This window comes from Phoca vitulina, unplaced genomic scaffold (genome assembly GCF_004348235.1).
Source record: "Phoca vitulina isolate PV1807 unplaced genomic scaffold, GSC_HSeal_1.0 scaffold24, whole genome shotgun sequence".
Lineage (NCBI taxonomy): Eukaryota > Metazoa > Chordata > Mammalia > Carnivora > Phocidae > Phoca > Phoca vitulina.
This window is the reverse complement of record NW_022589727.1, coordinates 3,134,367-3,154,965: the sequence shown is the minus strand read 5'-3', so window position 1 is coordinate 3,154,965 and position 20,599 is coordinate 3,134,367. Positions and strand designations below refer to the sequence as shown.

The window sequence follows — 20,599 nt, the reverse complement described above, 5'->3', positions numbered from 1 at the left end:
TTGCCTTGTTCAACCTCACCAGCTGTTGTCACTCCGCACATAGCCACAAAAGACCATGAGAGCACAAGAAGTATTGATTGGGGGCTTACAGATAAATTGTAGCTGGTATGCAAATGTGCAAATACTGTAACTGTGAATAATGAGAAGCCATGTACTTACTCCTCAAAAATAAAATGTCAGGGGTGCCGCCCAGGTGGCTCAGTCGGTTAAGTGTCCAGCTCTTGATCTCAGCGCAGGTCTCGATCTCAGGGTCACAACTTCAAGTTCCACATTGGGCTCCACACTGGACGTGGAGCCTACTTAAATAAATAAATAAATAAATAAATAAAATGTCAAATGAGACTAAAACAGTTTCCCATCTAGGCTCCCTTGAAGACCCTCACCTCACTGGGCTCACTAATCCAAAACTATTATGTCATAATCTCTGCCCAATCCTAGCCAGTTCACCTTGCAAGATCACCTTCAGAATCACCTAGTCAAGGCCCTCTAATTTCTTCTATTTTTTTTGTTTGTTTGTTTTGAGACTCTATAAAGTTGGTGTTTTTCCTTAATGCAGTAAGTCCAATTAACTTAGTTTTACTTGATAAACTATTTATTTCTTTGTGATGATCTTTTGATAAGCCTGTAGCCAGCACCATTTTCTTCACAACAGTGTTCCAGGAATATGCAGTCATAGCAAATTTTCCTGTGGGACGAGGAACCTCCAAGAGCATCTTTAAAATTATTTAAATCTAAATTGAATTGAAAACTATGACATTTCAGTAACTACCCTCCCCACTCCCCCTAGACACACACCTCTCTCAGTGAACAGTCATTCACGGGATCAAGCTACTAACTCCCTTATTCTTTCTCTTTTGGTTTAAGGATGAAGACAATTAAAAATACCTGTGGTGGAAAATTAAAATAGTGCTGAGCAATGGAGGCAATGTGCTTAATTACTGTGAGATGGGAGATAGATGGTAAATGATTCTTGTGTCAATTTGAAGACATCAGCACTCATATTTCTCACATGATATGGACTGTGACCTGATCTCAAATTTATTCAATTAAGCCAAGGAGTAAAACTCCAAAATGTTTTTTTTTTTTTTTCTTTTCATATCTGCCAAATCAGCAAGACTTTCTGATTTATTGAGATAATTATTACTATTACCAGCCCAAATTCCAAGGGTCGAGTAAAAGGTGGGGTGATCTCAGAACCCTATATAAAAACTATACTAAGAATATGGACCAAAAACAGAGAGCAAAGGCTCTAGTCCTATTCTAGCACTAACACCAGGCAAGTCACTTGCATTCTTGAGACCCTGGTTACTATGTCCAAACCATAAAGAAATACAATTAGATATCACTGAGATTTCCTTCACCTCAGACTTTCTATGACTCATATTGACAGATTATATGACTCTCCTTGTATCCTTGGAGATTGCTTTTTATACATAGCCACCTTCCAGAGAAAATGGCCGCGTCTGCTATAGCCTTGTTTTCTCATGGTCTAGGACTATGAAAACTAGAAAATCTGTCATATGCAGGTATTGATAACTACTCATTATCAGTGGGGGCCATGGGCATGTTTCAGAAATAGCTAGAAGTTTTAAGTCTCCTGAGTTTCAGGATACAAAAATATTCCAGTATCTTCAAGCTCAGTAGAATCTCAACAGAATGTCTGGTTTCCTCCGTCCTTGGTTGCAATTAACAAATGAGTTAACTGAGGCCAAGAGAAGGCAGCCTGAGGTCAGTCACATTGTTAACATTACTACCAAAGAAATAACTGGTTTTTAGAAAACAAAAAATGCTTTAACAACTAAATAATGTGATCATCATCTCGTTGGTCTGGCTGTCAGTTTGAGGAGAAAAGTAACAAGATTTTCAGTTAAAGGTAATGAAGACATTTCATTTTGGAGTAGAGGTTTTCGGACAACCAGGGTAAATGATAGTGTAACCTCTAGGGATGTTCATATATGCATCATCAACATCTCCTGCTTGAGAAGGGTATAATGAAAGGACTAGCTATTAGGCTTGGAGAGGAAGAGTAAAAACAAATCTTAGATACCATGTCCAAAGCCAATGTTCATGCCTACTCCTTCTCACAGGTTTCTTGTGTTCTTAGCCAAGTGTGGGGGCCTGACATCCGATCGCTGTGGCACCTTCCCACTCAAATATAAAAGATCTCTGTATCCTGGATGACACAATTAATTTTTGGCTTAAGAGCAACTTCTCTGCTCTAAATGGAACGCTGTCTTTGGGAGTAAAGTTCTCAATAAAAGATTCTATTAATTTACAACTGTGCCCAATTTGTGAGTGTTTTGTGCCAGTTTAAACAAACAATTAGAGAAAATCAAAGGGAAATGCCACCCAAAAAGAGATTCCTGCTAACGGCGCCAATAGAGCATCTCAAATAGATATGGAAGGCTAAATGCCAGATACAGGTTGCAAACATTCAGCAGCAGCTTTAAGGGCCCCTGGTGTTCATTTAAATTATGCCATGCAGTGAAATGCAATCACTTTCCATGCACAGACCTGTGTAGCACCAAAGCTGGATCCTTACTTTCAGCGTTAGACGTGGAAGAGGAACCTTTACCCTCGGGGCACTTACCTGCAACATATGGCTGCTTCCCAAGCGGTGGAGAGTCTATCTTAACCAGTTCACAAGGATGATTCCCTTCCTTCCATCTTGTATGTATGTCCTGGATTCTGAGAGAGACATAACTTTATTTAGCTAAATTACTCTGGATTTTTATAACTATCTGGGTGTTTGTGGTTTTTAGTTTAGTTTTGTTTTTTTCTTTCTCTCCATTTATTCCACACAGTCATTGCTTCCCACTTCCCCATTAGACAATCACAGGGAAGCTGGAGAGATCCCATCTGTGCTTTTCAGGGGGCGAAATCCAACAGCCCTGGGACAGGTGGAGCAGGCAGCAGGAAGGTGACCCCAGGCGCGCAGCAGGTGGGATGAGCGGCACAGGAAATGAGCGGGCAGCAGGCAGTCTGAAGGGCAGCAAATCAAGCAGAGGTTAGCAGGTAAGAAGGGTGACAGGAGGGCAGACCAGGCATGTGACCAGTGGGGAGGGAAAAACAGAAGGCAATTAGCCAGGGGGAGAGGGCAGATGGAGGGCATCTGCCGACAATTACCAGGGGAAAGGGTAGCAGGAGGGTAATAATAGGAGGCAGTTCTGAGGGGCAAGAGGACATTAGGCAGGTGACATGCAACAGCAGTGAGAACACCGGGCATGCCTTAGCTGGGAGAGAGCATTGAAAGAAGAACCTTCCTATCCTTGGAGCAGGACCAAACAATTAGTGGGGCAACAGGCAACCAAGTGGTATACTCCAAAAATAAGTGGCCTCCAAGGTCTGGGGGTCTGTTTCAAGTTCCTGCTCCAGGAAATATTGCAACTGTATGCATTGATCCATTCTCTGAGGGACCTCAAAAAAGCGCTGTCTGTTGACAATAACAGAGAAAGCCGAGGCCAACTGCAGAGCAGACCACTAGCCTATCAGGTAAAATTTTAAGAAAAGGGGGAAATAAAGAGAAATTCCATTTTCTAGGTGTTCTCCAGGGGTCAGGCTCTGTCAAACACCTCATATATATCTTATCCAATCCCACGGCCACTCTTTCATGTTGCTGGTACTGTGTTTGTTTTTAAGTCAAGAAAATCGAGGTTAAGAGACAATGTGGAGCTGGCCCGGGATCACAGAGGTGGTAAGTGGGAGCTGTGATTTCCACTTGAACCTCCCTGAAACTCCAACTCTTCCATCTTTTATAACACAGTGGGTTTCAAGGATGGAAAGCTCTCTTTTGAATACTAGCAGATGGTGTGTCTTCATCCTTAAAGAAAAAGGCTTTGATTTTTGTTAAATATACATTTCTTCAAGAAAATACATATTACAAAATAGTGTTTCTCAGATTTGAATCATGTACAGACTCTCATTAAAGATACAAAAAGCCTGGCTTATCCTCATATTCCAGAGGCCTTAGTTTGGGTGGTAGCACTAGAAATTGTAAATAGGATGTTCAGCAGCTCAATATGAAAAGTAGCCTCTTTGAAACATACTGTATTGGAGATCTCTGTAACACCAGTCTCTCTCTTCTGCATGCTCATTGAGCCTTTGTATTGGTTAGGATGCTTTCACCTGCAATTCACAGAAAGCCTTAGTCCAGACTGACAGGACTATTAGGACGTTTATTTGGCATCACAAGAAGTTCGGAGGTGGAGAAGGATCCAGCAGCTCTCTTACTGTTCTCTTGCTCTGCTCTATTCCACGGTGCCCTCCGCTCTAGCCCAGCAGCAGGGTGGCCCCAGAAGCTCCAAGTGTTACATCCAGTAGTGGTTTGTGCTGGGGAGAGACAAAGAATTGTCATATCTGTGTCTCTTTCTTAGGAGTAAAGAAAAGGACTCAGCAACCCCTTCACCCAAGCACACTTCTCCATACAACTCATTGACCAAAAATAATTATACGCTGGTTCCAAACCAGTTACCTGGAAGAGGAATGGGATTATCATGATGGATAATCCTATCAGGATCCACTCTTCCTCTGAGCTATATCCTGAAAAAAGGAGATACCTGAACATAATGAACATTCTTTTAGAAATGAGGGGAAAGATGGATGCTGGATAGGCAACTAAGAGTCTCTGCTCTAGTCCTCAATTAATGATAATTGAAAAAACAAATGACTAAATGTGAATGATCTCTGAGCAGGTTTGACTGGGAAAGGGAATGAAAGCACTGGATAGGAATTGTTTCTGGATCATTACTTATCCCACAGTGGCAATGTGACCTTGAACAAATCACTTCATTTCCTAAGCCTTGGTTTCCTCATTTGTAAAGTGGAGAATACCTGCCCCATTTAACTCACAGGGTGTTATGAGAATTAAATATATATGTGTAAATGCTTTGTGTATGACAAAGGGCTATGTAAATGTGAGGCATTATTATTATTAATATTCAGAATTTAATCAACCCAGTTATTCTGTCAGCGAGAAAATATTATTTTCGATAAGCAAAGGACAATTTAAATGTGAGCCATGGAGATCATGGAAAAAAGTAGCATCTAGGAAATACATAATACAGAGGAATCAAAATATTGCATGTCTAAGATTATGTCATACATCCTTAAAAGAACAACACCAAGAAACTTAAATAGTGTCAGAAAATTGGATATATATTAGAAAAAATAAAGTTAGGTTCCTATACCATATTTAAAAGCAAATTGGCAATAGGATAAAGATCAAAATATGGAAATCTTTTAAATATTAGAGAATCTCAGGGTGGGAAGGACTTTCCCAATTAAGCTTCAAAATCCTGAGGCCATGAAAAAAAAAAGATTGATGTAATTGAATGCATGAAATTTTAAACATCTCACTGTAAAATATATCAGAAGCAAAAAAACAAAGGAAATGACAATCTAGGATAAAATGTTTGTAACATTTATGACACATAAAGTATTAATATCCATGAAATACTTTTGAAGTAAACTAAAAAGCAATCGAATATAAAACTGCAACATTTTTGTAAGAGTATTAATTTCCAATAAAATATAAAATGACTAGTTCATTCTAGGAAAAACACAAAATTTAAAATTAAAATGAAATCATAACATAACATTTGCCCACTATTGGCAAAACAATTTGGAGGCTGAGAACCTATGGAACAAGTACAGTGTAGGGAAGGACAAATTCTGCCATATGGGTGGGGCATAAACTTGTTTAACTATTTTGGAAGGCAATTTGTCAGGGTGTAAAAAAACTTAAGTGCCCAGAGTCTTTGATTCAGCAGCTTACATTCTAAGGATCTATTCTGCATAAAGTATTCACGATGTACACAAGAATGTACATAGCCACAATTCATTTAGTTGTGGAAACATCAAAATATTTAATACCTACTGACAGGATATTGGTCAAGTAAATGGCAGAAAAGATACTTGATGTTCCCATTAAAAATATTATGGTAGATTTCCAGGTAGTAATACAAAAAGATGTCCAAAATGTATGTCCAAGTGACAAAAGCAAATTAGAGAACTTAGGTAATCTATGTTCATATATTTTTTAAAATACCGACATACATTTGCCTATACACATGCTCACTCTCCTGCTCTCACTCACTTGCTCTCTCTCTCTCTCTTTCTCTCTCTCTCTCTCACACACATATACAGGCAAAGATATATAGTCAAAGATTTCAGAGTCCAGAGTGAGAAGCATGATGTAATATTCTGAAAGAATAGGGAGATGTCTCTAAAGGAAAGCAATGTAGATTTTACACTTTGGTTTGATAACTCTTTCAGTTCTTACCTGCTCCTCCATGGACATTGGCTGATTCTACCTCCTCTGGCACTGAATCTAACTATAACCCCCGAATGACACATTATCTTTACATTTTCTGATGTTCAGTTTCCAGTCCCTGCTCTCAAAAACCCCATCTCGTAAACTACTACATTTCAGAATGGTACGACTCTCTCAGGAATGCACCTATTCTATATGGTAGCCACTAGTCAGATGTGGCTTGAAATGTGACTAGTAGACATAAGTAGTAATTTCTCTGACATTGGCCATAGCAACATTTTTCGAGTCATGTCTCCTAAGGCAAGGAAACAAAAGCAAACAACAACAACAACAAATCCACAACTATTGGGGCTATAACAAAATAAAAAGTTTTTGCACAGCAAAGGAAACCATCAACAAAATAAAAAGGCAACCTCCTGAGTGGGAGGAGATATTTGCAAATGATATCTCTGATAAGGAGTTAATATCCAAAATATATAACAAACTCATATAACATCATCAAAAGAATCTGATTAAAAAATGGGCAGAGGACCTGAATAGACATTTTTCTAAAGAAGACATACAAATGGCCAACAGACACATGAAAAGATGCTCAGCATCACTCATGATCAGGGAAATGCAAATCAAAACCACAACGAGATATCACCTTACACCTGTCAAAGTGAATAGTATCAAAAAGACAAGAAATAACAATTGTTGAATGAGGATGTGGAAAAAAAAAAAAAAAACCCTCATGCACTGTTGGTGGGAATGTAAATCAGTACAGCCACTGTAGAAAACAGTATGGAGTTTCCTCCAAAAAATTAAAAATAGAGGGGTGCCTGGGTGGCTCAGTCGTTAAGCATCTGCCTTCGGCTCAGGTCATGATCCCAGGATTCTGGGATCGAGCCCCACATCAGGCTCCCTGCTCAGCGGGAAGCCTGCATCTCCCTCTCCCATTCCCCCTGCTTGTGTTCCCTCTCTTGCTGTGTCTCTCTCTGTCAAATAAATAAAATCTTAAAAAAAAATTAAAAATAGAAATACCATATTATCCAATAATTTCACTATTGGCGCATTTACCCTAAGAAAACAAAAACATTGGTTTGAAAAGATATATGTACCCCTATGTTTATTGCAGCCTTATTTACAATAGATAAGATATGGAAGCAACCTAAATATCCCTTGATAGATGAATAGATAAAGAAGATGTGGGGTGTGTGTGTGTGTGTGTGTGTGTGTGTGTGTGTGTGTGATGGAATATTATGCAGCCACAAAAAAGAATGAGATCTTGCCATTTATGACAACATGGATGGATCTAGTAGGCATTATGCTAAGTGAACTAGGTCAGACTGAGAAAAAATAATACCATACGATTTCACTCACATGCATGTGGAATCTAAAAAACCCAACAAATAAATAATCAAACAAAAAGCAGAACCAAACCTATAAATACAGAGAACAAACTGATGGTTGCCAGAGGGTAGGGAAGTGAGCAAAATGGGTGAAGGGAAGTGGGAGATACAAGCTCACAGTTATGGAATGAAAAAATCATGGACTAAAAAGTACAGCATAGGGAATATAGTCGATGATATTGTAATAGTGTTGTATAGTGACAGATGGCACTTGTAGTAATGTGTACAGATGCTGAATCACTATGTTGTACACCTGAAAATAATGTAACATTGTGTGTCAAATATACTAAAAAAATTAATACATATAAATATATGTATACATATATGACTTTCATACTTCAGTTTGCTAGCTCTCAGAAGGAATATGTTATTCATTAATAGCCATAATTTTGAGATATACTTTTTGCTTTGGTTATTGTAATAGTTCATCCCACTTTATGCTTAAAGATCTAAATCATAATAAGTAATAATATTGGAAATAAAACAGTGCCTTGGTCTAGAAGGAAAAAAAAAAATGTGACTAGTGAAAACTGAGATATGCTGTAGGTATAACATACTTGCCATATTTCAAAGACTTAGTATGAAGAAAATAAAGTATCTCATTAATAATTACATACTGACTACATGTAGAAATGACATTTTGGACATATTGGGTTAAACAAAATATACATTAAAATTAATTTTACAGGTTTGTTTTTTAATCTGTTTCTTAATGTGGCTACTAGAAAATTTAAAATTATACATGTAGCTTATATTTGTAACTCACTACTATAATGGCAGATATGTGTTATCATACATTTAGCAAAACCCATGGAAAGTACACCAGAAGTGAGCCCTGATGTAAACTGTAGACTCTGGAGTATGCCAATGTAGATTCATCATCAGTGTAACAAATGCACTGCTGTGGTACAGGATGTTGATAGTCAGGGAGGTTGTAGATAGGTGGGAACTACAGATATATGGGAATTCTCTGTATTTTCCACCAAATTTTGACATGAACCTAAAGCTGCTCTATAAAATAATAATTATTAAATTAAAAACACAAATAAAAACAGAAAACAGAAAAACTGCTCCAGCCAGGATTGAGTAACACACACCAGATTTATCCTACCCAAAACAACTAAAAACTGCATATAATATAGGAATCAATGATTTTGAAGATACTGAACATCAGGCATTGAAGGACATAGACCCCTGAGTGAATGAAAACAAACAAGATGTGCCAAATGCTTTTCCCAACTTATTGCCTGCATAGAGTCTCCAGGCTATGATGCAAAAACAGTGCAAGTTTGTGACATTTTTTATAAGGGATGCTTATAAAACTCCCCAATCCCTCAGTTCTCTCAATTCAACTAGAATGAATGGCAGTTCAACCAGAGAGGGACTGGCTGAGAAAACAAGCTTTGCTATCCCTTACGGAGGAGGTTTCTACACATCCAAAAAACTCAGTGAACCCCGAGTAAGATAAATCAAAGAGAATCAGACACATTACAGTTAAACTGCTGAGAGTCAAAGACAATGAGAAAATTTTGAAAGCACCAGAGGGAAAAAACAAAACAAAACATCGTATACAATAATACAAGAATACAATTAATGGCTGAATTCACACCAGAAATAATGGAGGCCAGGAGGAAGTGCAATGACAGAAGTGTTTGAATAAAATGTCAACCAAGATTCTATATTCAGCAAAACTATTCAAAAATAAGATGAAATAAGGACATTCTCAGATAAATGAAGACTCAGAGAATTCATTGCTAACAGGTCTGCTTGTAAGAAATACTAAAGGAAACCTTTCAGGCTGAAAGAAAGTAACACTAGACAGTATCTCTTATCCGCAGAAGAAGTGCAGAGAGCCAGAAAGAATAAATAGATGTGTAAATACAAAAATCTATACAAATATATTTTAATCAAAAATATATCAAAATAAAATTATTTCATTTTTTTAAAAATATGTTTGTACAAAAACATAACATCATATTGTTGGAATTATAACATATAGATGCAATATATGACAATAATAACACAAAGAGGGAGAGACAAGGATCTATAGTGAAGCAAAGATACTTTATTTTACTGAGATCACATTTGTAGTATTCTAAAGTAGATTGTAATCCTTAAAGCAACCACTAGGAAAATTACTTGAAATAATAATACAATCAAAAGAGAAAGTAAAATGGTAAAGTATAAAAAATATTTATTTAACACAGAAGATAGTGGTAAAAGAAAAATAGTGGAACATTAGAAAAAGAAAAGAAAAATGAAAAGTGAAAAGCAAGATTGCTAGTCATAAAGCCAACCACAGCAATAGTTATATGAAATGTAAATGGACTAAATACAACAAACAAAAGGCAGAGATTGTCAGATTGAACAAAAACAAGACCTAACCATATGCTCTCTATGAGACACATCTTACATTCAAAAACACAAATAAATAAAAAGTAAAAAGATATAAAAAAGGTAAAACATGAAATCAGTAACTATGACAGCTGTAGCCATATTAATACTATACAAATAGACTTTAATACAAGAAATATTACTAGAGAAGAAAATATTTATTTCATAATAATAAAAAGTGTTAATTCATCCATCAGTAAGATATAACAGTTCTAAATATTTATACACTTAGCCACAGTACCCCAAAATACATGAAGCAAAATTTTGTAGAATTGAAAGTGGAATCAGACAATTCAAAAATAACAGTTTTAAATTAAAACAACTCACTCTGGGAACATCAGAATAACGTCAGACCTGTCCACAGAGACCTGGCAAGCCAGAAAGGCCTGGCAAGACATATTCAGGGTACTAAATGAGAAGAACATGCAGCCAAGAATACTTTATCCGGCAAGGCTTTCATTTAGAATGAATGGAGAGATGGCAGAGCTTCCATGACCGGCAGAAACTGAAAGAATATGTGACCACTAAGCCGGCCCTGCAAGAAATATTAAGGGGGGTTCTATAAAAGGAGAAAGACCCCAAGAGTGATAAACAACAGAAATTTACAGGGACAATCTATAAAAACAACGTCTTCACAGGCAACATGATGACAATTAATTCATATCTTTCAATAATCACTCTCAACGTGAATGGCCTAAACACTCCCATAAAACGGCACAGGGTTGCAGATTGGATAAAAAGACAGGACCCATCCATATGCTGTTTACAAGAGACTCATGTTGAACCTAAAGATACATCCAGACTGAAAGTGAAGGGATGGAGATCCATCTTCCATGCCACCGGACCTCAAAAGAAAGCTGGGGCAGCAATTCTTATATCAAACAAATTAGATTTTAAACTAAAGTCTGTAATTAGAGACACGGAAGGACACTATATCATTCTTAAAGGGTCTATCCAACAAGAAGATCTAACAATTGTAAATATCTATGCCCCCAACATGGGAGCAGCCATCTACATAAGCCAACTGTTAACCAAAATAAAGAGTCATATTGATAACAATACGTTAATTGTAGGAGACCTCAATACTCCACTCTCAGCAATGGACAGATCATCTAAGCAGAAAATCAACAAGGAAACAAGAGCTTTGAATGATACATTGGACCAGATGGACCTCGTACATACTTACAGAACATTCTACCCTAAAACAACAGAATACTCATTCTTCTCGAGCGCACATGGAACTTTCTCCAGAATAGACCACATACTGGGTCACAAATCAGGTCTCAACCAATACCAAAAGATTGAGATTATTCCCTGCATATTCTCAGACCACAATGCTCTAAAACTGGAACTCAATCACAAGAAAAAAATTTGGCAGAAATTCAAACACTTGGAAGCTAAAGACCACGCTGCTCAAGAATGTTTGGGTCAACCAGGAAATCAAAGAAGAACTTAAACAATTCATGGAAATCAATGAGAATGAAAACACATCGGTCCAAAACCTATGGGATACTGCAAAGGCGGTCCTAAGGGGGAAATACATAGCCATGAAGCCTCACTCAAAAAAATAGAAAAATCCCGATTCACCAACTAACTCTACACCTTAAAGAGCTAGAGAAAAAGCAACAAACGATGCCTAAGCCATGCATTAGAAGAGAAATAATTAAAATTAGAGCAGAAATCAATGAATTAGAAAACAGAAACACAGTAGATCAGATCAATGAAACTAGAAGTTGGTTCTTTGAAAGAATTAATGAGATCGATAAACCACTGGCCAGACTTATCCAAAAGAAAAGAGAAAGGACCCAAATTAATAAAACTATGAATGAAAGGGGAGAGATCACGACTAACACCAAGGAAATAGAAACAATTATTAGAAATTATTATCAACAACTATATGCCAATAAACTGAGCAATCTGGATGAAATGGAGGCCTTCCTGGAAACCTGTAAGCTGCCAAGACTGAAACAGGAAGAAATTGACAACCTGAATAGGCCAGTACCCAGTAACGAGATTGAAGCAGTGATCAAAAACCTCTCCCAAAACAAGAGTCCAGGGCCTGATGGATTCCCTGGGGAATTCTACCAAACATTCAAAGAAGAAATAATACCTATTCTACTGAAGCTGTTTCAAAAAATAGAAACAGAAGGAAAACTTCCAAACTCATCCTATGAGGCCAGCATTACCTTAATCCCCAAACCAGGCAAAGACCCCATCAAAAAGGAGAATTTCAGACCGATATCCCTGATGAATATGGATTCCAAAATCCTCAACAAAATCCTAGCTAATAGGATCCAACAATACATTAAAAGGATCATCCACCGCGACCAAGTGGGATTTATCCCCGGGATGCAAGGGGGGTTCAACATTTGCAAATCAATCAATGTGATAGAACACATTAGTAAGAGGAGGGAGAAGAACCATATGGTCCTCTCAATTGACGCAGAAAAAGCATTTGACAAAATACAACATCCTTTCCTGATTAAAACTCTTCAGAGTATAGGGATAGAGGAAACATTCCTCAAGTTCATAAAATCCATTTATGAAAAACCCACAGCAAATATCATCCTCAATGGGGAAAAGCTGAGAGCCTTTCCCTTAAGATCAGGAACACGTCAAGGATGCCCACTCTCTCCACTATTGTTCAACATAGTACTAGAAGTCCTAGCAACAGCAATCAGACAACAAAAAGAAATAAAAGGTATTCAAATTGGCAAAGAAGAAGTCAAACTCTCTCTTTTCGCAGACGACATGATACTTTATGTGAAAAACCCAAAAGACTCCACCCCCAAATTACTAGAACTCATACAGCAATTCAGTAATGTGGCAGGATACAAAATCAATGCACAGAAATCGGTTGCTTTCTTATACACTAACAACACAACTGTAGAAAGAGAAATTAGAGAAACGATTCCATTTACAATAGCACCAAAAACCGTAAGAATAAACCTAACCAAAGAGGTAAAGGATCTATACTCTAGGAACTACAAAACACTCATGAAAGAAATTGAAGAAGATACAAAAAGATGGAAAAATATTCCATGCTCATGGATCAGGAGAATAAATAAACTTTCAATGCCATCCCAATCAAAATACCAATGGCATTTTTCGAAATGCTGGAACAAACAATCCTAAAATTTGTATGGAATCAGAAAAGACCCCGAATTGCCAAGGAAATGTTGAAAAAGAAAAACAAAGCTGGGGGCATCACGTTGCCCGATTTCAAGCTATATTACAAAGCTGTGATCACCAAGACAGCATGGTACTGGCACAAAAACAGACATACAGACCAATGGAACAGAATAAAGAGCCCAGATATGGACCCTCAACTCTATGGTCAAATAATCTTTGACAAAGCAGGAAAAAACATGCAATGGAAAAAAAACAGTCTCTTCAATAAATGGTGCTGGGAAAATTGGACAGCCACATGCAGAAGAATGAAACTCAACCATTCTCTAACACCATTCACAAAGATAAACTCAAAGTGGATGAAAGACCTCAATGTGAGACAGGAATCCATCAAAATCCTAGAGGAGAACATAGGCAGTAACCTCTTTGACATCACCTACAGCAACTTCTTTCAAGATACATCTCCAAAAGCTAGTGAAACAAAAGCAAAAATGAACTTTTGGGACTTCATCAAGATAAAAAGCTTCTGCACAGCAAAGGAAACAGTCAACAAAACAAAGAGGCAACCCACAGAATGGGAGAAGATATTTGCAAATGACACTACAGATAAAGGGCTGGTATCCAAGATCTATAAAGAACTTCTCAACCTCAACACCCAAAAAACAAATAATCAAGTCAAAAAGTGGGCAGAAGATATGAAAAGACACTTCTCTAAAGAAGACATACAAATGGCTAACAGACACATGAAAAAATGTTCATCATCATTAGCCATCAGGGAAATCCAAATCAAAACCACATTGAGATACCACCTTACACCAGTTAGAATGGCAAAAATGGACAGGGAAAGAAACAACAAATGTTGGAGAGGTTGTGGAGAAAGGGGAACGCTCTTACACTGTTTGTGGGAATGCAAGTTGGTACAACCACTTTGGAAAACAGTGTGGAAGTTAAAAATACAGCTAACCTATGACCCAGCAATTGCACTACTGGGTATTTACCCCAAAGACACAGATGTAGTGAAAAGAAGGGCCATATGCACCCCAGTGTTCATAGCAGCAATGTCCGCAATAGCCAAACTGTGGAAAGAGCCGAGATGCCCTTCAACAGATGAATGGATAAAGAAGATGTAGTCCATATATACAATGGAATATTACTCAGCCCTCAGAAAGGATGAGTATACTTTTACATCAACATGGATGGGACTGGAGGAGATTATGCTAAGTGAAATAAGTCAAGCAGAGAAAGTCAATTATCATATGGTTTCACTTATTTGTGGAACATAAGGAATAGCATGGAGGACATTAGGAGAAGGAAGGGAAAAATGAGGGGGGGGGAATTGGAGGGAGAGATGAACCATGACAGACTATGGACTCTGAGAAACAAACAGGGTTTTAGAGGGGAGGGAGGAGGGGGGATTGGTCAGCCCGGTGATGGGTATTAAGGAGGGCACGTACTGCATGGAGCACTGGGTGTTATATGAAAACAATGGATCATGGAAATGATCCACATGTGATGGAAACCACATCAAAAACCAATGATGTATTGTATGGTGACTAACATAACATAATAAAGTTTAAAAAAACAAAACAAAACAAAACAAACAAACAAAAAAACTCACTGTGAGTTATGAATAGAATAACTACACAGAAGATTAACAAGGACTTGAATAACACTATAAAACCAAGACTTCACAGATATCTGTAGAACAGTATCCTTAACAACAGCAGAATACACATCTTAAATGAACATGGAGCAGTCTCCAGGATAGACTATAATTTATGCCATTAAAAAAATCTCAATAAAGGAATGAAATCATACAAAGTGTATTCTCCAACTACAGTGGAATCAGATTAGAAATTGGTAACAGAAAGAATCTTAGGAAACTTATAAATATATGGAAATTGATCAACACCCTCTTACATAACCAACAGGTCAAAGAATAAATCACAAGAAAAATTAGATTGAAAACAAAAACACAACATGTCTAAATTTAGAAGATGTAGCTATAGCAGTGCTTAGAGGAAATTTATAGTTTTAAGTCCCTATGTCAGAAAAGAAAAGTCTGAAATCAACAGCTTAAATTTCCACCTTGAGAAACTGGAAAATGAAGAACAAATTAACAACAAAACAGACTGAAGGAGGAAATAATAAGGAAATTATAAAGATTAGAATAAAAATGAAATCAATAGAAAAAATAAAAACAAAAATTTATTCTTTTTAAGAAAATCAACAAAGTTGATAAAAATTAATCTAGATTAAATAAGAAAATAAGACAGCAGATAAAATTCCCAAAATTAGAGAAGAAAGCAAGAATATCACTACCAAAACATTCAAAATTAAACATTTTAAAAGAATACTGTGAACTACTTTATGAACAATCTAGACAATGTAAACAATATATACATTTATTTGTAAACCCTAAAGCAATCATTACAAAAATAACTCAAAAAATTTAAAAAATCAACAAGAATTAAAATAGTCTACTAAACAATTATTTATTTAACACAAAGGAAGGTAATAAAGGAGAAACAGAAGAACATTTTTAAAATGACAAAAATAGAAAACAAACTACAAAATTACCAATATTGGCTCAAGAAGAATTAGAGATTGTTAAGAGAACTGTAATAACAAAAAAATAATGTTTTTATTTAATCATAATTAAAATTTCCCCACCATAAAAAGCTCAGGCTCATATGGCTTTACTGGTAGATTTTAACAAAATTCCAGAAATTAGAAGGAAAAAAGAATGCTTCCTAGCTCGTCTTATGAAGCTAGCATAATCCTGAAATGTAAGCCAGATAAAGACATCAAAAGAAAATAACAGGTTAATTTAGACATGAGATACTCTTTAACAAAAAATTAGCAAACAAAATCCTGCAATATATGAAAAGAATTATGCACCATGGTTTAGTCAGATATATTTTGGAATGCACAATAGTTTAACATCCAAAAATCAATTAATGTTAATATACTATGTTAGTAAAGGGCATAATCCATGTGAACATCTTAATAGACACACACACGCACTAGCTAACAAGATCAAACACCCATTTATGATAAAAACTTTCAACAAACTAGGGAAAGAATGGAACTTCCTCATCCTGATAAAGCAGACCTTTAAAAAAAACCTACAGTTAACATACTCTTTATTAGTGAAAGATAATTCTTTCCCACTTGAGATCAAGAATAAGACCAGGATCCTGTTCTCACTCACTACTTCTATTCAAAATTATCCTCGAGTTTCTACCAAGTGTAATAAAGCTAAACAAAAAGAAAGAAAACACATCCAGATTTAAAAAGAAGAAATAAAATTGCCTTTATTTATGGTTGACATAATTGTCTCTGTAGAAATCCCACAGAATCTACCAAAAACAGAAACAAACAAAAAAACCCACTACTATCATTAACGAATTATTTTGTCATAGTTGTAGGGTAAAATAACAGTAATCAAAAACAACTTTACTAATCTATATGATAGCAATAAACAACTGGAAATTAAAATTTTAAAAAACTATTTTTAATAGCATAAAAATATGTCAATCTAGGAGAACACCTATGTGAAAGACCTACAAATTAATAACTAGAATATATAGCTGAAATAACAAAGACCTAAATAAATGGAGATACATACCATTTTCGTGGGTTGAAAAATTGAAATGTTATTGTTAAGATGTTAATTCTTCTAAACTAATCTATATACTCAGTGCAATCCCAATCAAAATCCTGGCAGCCTTTATTTTTGAAATGGCAAATTGCTTTTAAAATTCATATGTAAATGCAAGATTCTTAGAATAATCAAAATTGGGCGCCTGGGTGGCTCAGTCGGTTAAGCGACTGCCTTCAGCTCAGGTCATGATCCTGGAGTCCCAGGATCGAGTCCCGCATCGGGCTCCCTGCTCAGCAGGGAGTCTGCTTCTCTCTCTGACCCTCCTCCCTCTCATGCTCTCTGTCTCTCATTCTCTCTCTCTCAGATAAATAAATAAAATCTTAAAAAAAAAAAGAATAATCAAAATTACTTCGAAATGAAGTAGAGAACAAAACTGGAGAACTTACCTGACTTCAAGAATTTAAGACAATTTAAGAGATATTAGCAAGACAGAAAAAAATAAATCAATGGAAAAAAAAGTCAAGAAATATATATAGATGCAATTAATTTTCGAGAAATACGCAAAGGAAATTCAGTAGAGGAATGATAGTGTTTTTAAAAAATGGTGCTGGATCAATTGGATATCCGTACATAAAAATATGAACTTTTAACCATACCTTGATCCATATAAAATATATGTGTAATAAGAAAACAGGCAATCCACTGAAAAATTCAGTAGTACATTTTAACACTTATCAAAGAAGATACGCAAACACATAAAATGTGCTTAACATCATTATTCATTAGGGAAATATAAACTGAAATCAAAATTAGATACTACTTCACATGTTAGAAGGTCTAATTGGAAGACTGACCATATCAAGTGTTGCCCATATTTGAATCAACCAGAACTCTCATAAATTGCTGGCGGGTTTATAAAATGTTGTAATCCCTTTGGATAACTTCAGCAATTTCTTAAAATGTTAAACATATGCCTACCATACAACTTAGCTACTCCATTTCTAAGTATTTACTACAGAGAAAAATATGTTTTTAAAAGACTTTAGGTTCATTTATTTGTAATAAGTCTATGAATGTTCATAGTAGCTTTATTTGTAATAGCCCAAAACTGAATCATCCCAAATGTCCATTAACAGGTGAATAACCAAAATGTGATATATCTATACACTGAAATAACTATTCAGAAATAAAAGAAATGAAGTATTGATATATCTAAAGACATCAGTGAATCTCAAAATAGTGAGGTTAAGTGAAAGTAACCCAACAACAACAAAAAAGTACATGCTACATAATTCTATTTATATAAAATTCTAGAAAATGGAAACTATAGTGGTAGAAAGTGGCCGAGTTGTTGCCTGGGGGTGGAGATTAAGGGGAGGCAGGAGAAGGGGATTCCCAGGGGTCACAAGGAGACTTTGGGGGGTGATGAATATCTTTGTTATCTTGATTTCACAGATGTATGCATATGCCAAAAATTATCAAATTATATACTTCACATATGTGCCATTTACCATATGGGAATTACACCACCATATAGCTGTAAACTGACACACACTTAGGAGAGAAAGGGGTGAATATTTCACTCACATAATCATCATGGACAAGTCTGTGCTTAAAAGGTAGGAAAAATAAGGACCAAAGCAAAAATACTGCATATCTAACAGAAATAGAGACAGAAACAGAGAAAGAGAAAGATAATATCTGTATTTAGTTTGATGTAGTACCTATTATTGAGGTCTTTCTGTCCTTTCTTTGATCTCCCTTAAATATAATTGGAATAGGTCCAGTTAACTGGAAAATCTTAAATTCAGTGAGGTTCTCCAGCTATGGGAAGTGTATTGCAGTGATCCAGAGCTACCATAAACAATCACCCTGTACCTAGGGAAACCTGGCTTTACCTCAGAGATGGATTAAATATGAGATGTAAAACAATATCCTGTATCAGAATATTTGGATGTAAAATATATTACTGTAATTAACATAATGAGTAACTGCTTCCAATTTATCTTGCTCTAAATTTTATACTTGCTGAGAGGAAGAGACACCTGTCATTAGATATTGGTAGTTTATCCTGGGGATTTTAATGACTTTTGAGGATATCCTTCATTACATCTTTGGATCTTAGTTTCTCCATTTATAAAAAAAATCAAGTATTTGAGGGTATTTGTGTGCAGCCAGGATGTGGTAGGACAATAAACTGCTTGATAACTCATTGTGGTCTTTGGCACAAGCACAAAGCATTATTATTGTTATTAAATATTATTAGCTAGGGTATGGTGCTGGACTGATAATTACTTCAAGGGACACTTCATAAAATGCTAACTGTAAAGTGTACATAAATTTATATACACATTAATATCAAACCTGCTATGAACAAATATTTTGGAAGACTGCCAACATTATTCCTTTTACAGTGTTGGTAAATTTCAATTTACATTCAAACCTAGCCCCTCAATTCTTCACATTCAACTCTCTTCCATACCAATTTAAGTTCTTTGGGTTGAATAAAACAAATTCATTTTCCCCTTCCATTAGAAGGATAACAGCTTATGACACAGTATTATGAGGAAAAAACTCCAACTCCTATAGTTTAGTTGTGGTCGTAGCTTTATGTTGCAGTGTTTGGTAAAAAAGAAATGATTGTAGAAATTAGGGAAGTTGGAAGTTAGAATTTGAGAAAGTAAAGAAAAAAGAATTAAATATTGCTATGTTAAGAGAACTGGTCACAGGGCGCCTGGGTGGCTCAGTTGGTTAAGCGACTGCCTTCGGCTCAGGTCATGATCCTGGAGTCCCTGGATCGAGTCCCGCATCGGGCTCCCTGCTCGGCAGGGAGCCTGCTTCTCCCTCTGACCCTCCCCCCTTCTCATGTGCTCTCTCTCTCATTCTCTCTGTCTCAAATAAATAAATAAAATCTTAAAAAAAAAAAAAAAAAAGAAATTTAAAAAAAAAAAGAGAGAACTGGTCACACACATATTATTGATTTACCAAAAACAATGTCCATCAGAAATCAATTTTATTGTCATTTCAGAATGCGTATCAACAACTCTGCAATCAGAATTGTAAGGGGTCAACTAGAGGTCGGAGGTACGGCCCCTGCTATCAATATACACAAGTGTTATCACACACATATACCTGTATGTGATCCAGAGGTAAAGTGTCTCATTTATCAACGAATTAAGGAAACTTTGGTACCTAGTAGGCCATTCTAGTCCCAAGACCACTTCATCTACCGTCACCCACTTCTTATTTTGAAGACTTCCAATTCAACAGAAAAATGAAAAGACCAATATAATGAGTATGCATATACTCATTACCTGAACCCACTAACTGTTAACACCATGCACCATTTACATGCACTCCCTTGCTCTTTCTCCCCCTATGTTTAGAGAAGCATTTGAATAGAAATCGTATACATTTCTAAGTCTTCTTACATGTTCTGAACAGGGGCACTTACTTTTAGCCATTGATACCAAATTTCATCACCCCCCCTCCCCCATTGAGTAAAGTCCAGAGTTTTCTGTGGACACACCTTAAGAAACCCACGTAAAGAGACTTGGGTCTGGGCATATACAGTTTCCTTTTCAATCTTTGCTCTCCAGATGGGCACCTAGAATAGGGGTGACCACATAGTTGCTTTCCTAAACCAGGACACTTCTGATAGTGGAAGGAGGCTCTGTTAGTATTACTTCCAGACAGCAGGTGTAAAACAGACTGCCTCAGGTATACTGGACGTGTGGTCATTCTACCTGGAGCGCACAATGTAGGTACAGTTGCTGAGGAGTAACGTGGGCACTGAATTGGGCACTT

The 20,599-nt window shown here is 36.4% G+C and overlaps 1 long non-coding RNA gene across 2 annotated transcripts in view; it reads right to left on the bottom strand.

Moving 5' to 3' along the window:
• Positions 1–259: 259 nt before the first annotated feature.
• Positions 260–20,599, bottom strand: part of LOC116642811 — a 77,164-nt gene continuing 56,824 nt past the window's right edge. The window contains exons 2-4 of one of the 2 annotated variants that reach the window (XR_004301390.1): positions 4,047–4,329; positions 2,591–2,688; positions 260–299 (exon numbers count right to left, since the gene is read on the bottom strand). This is a non-coding gene — a long non-coding RNA (uncharacterized LOC116642811). The remainder of the gene's footprint in view (positions 300–2,590; positions 2,689–4,046; positions 4,330–20,599) is intronic. The other variant, XR_004301391.1, reaches the window with a different exon arrangement.